Source organism: Fulmarus glacialis, unplaced genomic scaffold (genome assembly GCF_000690835.1).
Source record: "Fulmarus glacialis isolate BGI_N327 unplaced genomic scaffold, ASM69083v1 scaffold41377, whole genome shotgun sequence".
NCBI classification, from domain to species: domain Eukaryota; kingdom Metazoa; phylum Chordata; class Aves; order Procellariiformes; family Procellariidae; genus Fulmarus; species Fulmarus glacialis.
In genome coordinates this window covers 20,633-22,324 of record NW_009223315.1, presented here as the reverse complement: position 1 = coordinate 22,324, position 1,692 = coordinate 20,633, and the positions used below count along the sequence as shown (strand labels likewise).

The window sequence follows — 1,692 nt, the reverse complement described above, 5'->3', positions numbered from 1 at the left end:
TCGATGGATCGAAACCATCCTCTGCTAGCATGGCTTTCTTTTCCCGGACGGAGAACAGTCGGCGGTCGCGGGCTAGCCGGGTACCCCGGCACAGAAACCGCCGTCTACGTCTTCACTCTCGTTTGTTTATGGGTTGGGAGTTGGTTGGTGTTGCGCGTACAGTTGTTTTTCCTAAACCGTCTTGACAGAAGGTAGTGTAGTGGGTGCGAGTAACGGAAGGATAGGGTATGCCATGGTATGATGCCTACAACTACTTCTTATAGTGCGATTTGATGATTTAATGGAATCATAGAACAGTTTAGGTTGGAAGAGACCCGTAAAGGTCATCTAGTCCAACCCCCCTGCTGTGGGCAGAGACATCTTCAACTAGATCAGGTTGCTCAGAGCCCCGTCCAACCTGACCTTGAATGTTTCCAGGGATGGGGCATCCACCACCTCCCTGGGCAACCTGTGCCAGTGTTTCATCACCCTCATTGTAACAAATTTCTTCCTTATATCTTTTAGTTTAAAACTGTTACCCCTTGTCCTGTCACAACGGTCTGTCCTGCTAAAAAGTCTGTCCCCATCTTTCTTATAGGCCCCCTTTAAGTGTTGAAAGGCTCGCCTTGGTCCAGGTCTCCCTGGAGCCATCTCTTCTCCAGGCTGAACAACCCCAGCTCTCTCAGCCTGTCCTCACAGGAGAGGTGTTCCAGCCCTCGGATCTTTTTTGTGGCCTCCTCTGGACCCCCTCCAACAGGTCCATGTCTTTAATTATGCATAAAATGCTCATTGCGTACGTTTGTAGTTTTTCCATGTCTCGCCTGTTTAAATGAAACACTCTGTTACGTGTACACTGGTCAATAAATACCAAGAGAGGAAACAATCTGGCAAACTAGAACAATAGTTGTGACAATGGTCCCTGCTTCTTCTCAAATATAGAAAGCAAATAGCGCAAAACACATGAAAGCAAAACGAGTATACAAACGTGAAGTCAGTGCACACGGTACTGAAAGTCCATATTCAAGCTTTAAATTGCACGATCTGAGAAACGGCTTGGCGATCTTGTTTAATGCTAAGGTGCTTCTAAATGTGCATTATTTTCAATGCTGTAAAATGTTGCGATAAATGAACAGTGGAATTCTGACCTAGAATTAACACGTGCCGAATACATGGAAGAGAAGCAAAGCAGATATTGTATTTATGAATGTGTAATTGTGTTGTCTTGTTTCTTTTTAAGATTCCCTCAGTAGGTGTAGTTGAGGGTCCCCCACAGGTGGTTCCATGGTGTAATGGTTAGCACTCTGGACTCTGAATCCAGCGATCCGAGTTCAAATCTCGGTGGAACCTGAACCTTTTGCCCACAGGTGGATTTGTTTACTGGACATTATCATGGAAAATTAGTTTAAAGGAAACTGTGTTTTGCATGGGCTTTTGGAATGACATAAACTACTGACATGCCGTGCTACCTGAAAAACGTATTTAAAGTAAAAGAGAAAGAGAAACAAACCATAGAATTTTCCTGATTAATTTTTTCCTGTATTTATTAAATAATGGAGCTAGGTTAGTAGATTCGTACACGAATTATCTGAAAATTTTCAGACATGCCATAGTATACTGAAACGTAAGTAATTCTTTTTATTTCTACGCTGTGAACAACCTGTGTGGAAACACAATTCTAAATTAGGCATTAGAAAAGCACGAGGCAGTCTGCTG

At 43.4% G+C, this 1,692-nt stretch overlaps 1 non-coding gene across 1 annotated transcript; it reads left to right on the top strand.

Annotated features, from left to right (window-relative positions):
- Nucleotides 1–1,254: 1,254 nt before the first annotated feature.
- On the top strand, nucleotides 1,255–1,326 carry TRNAQ-CUG. Its single transcript has one exon. It is a non-coding gene; the product is annotated as a tRNA-Gln (tRNA).
- The last annotated feature ends 366 nt before the right edge of the window (nucleotides 1,327–1,692 follow it).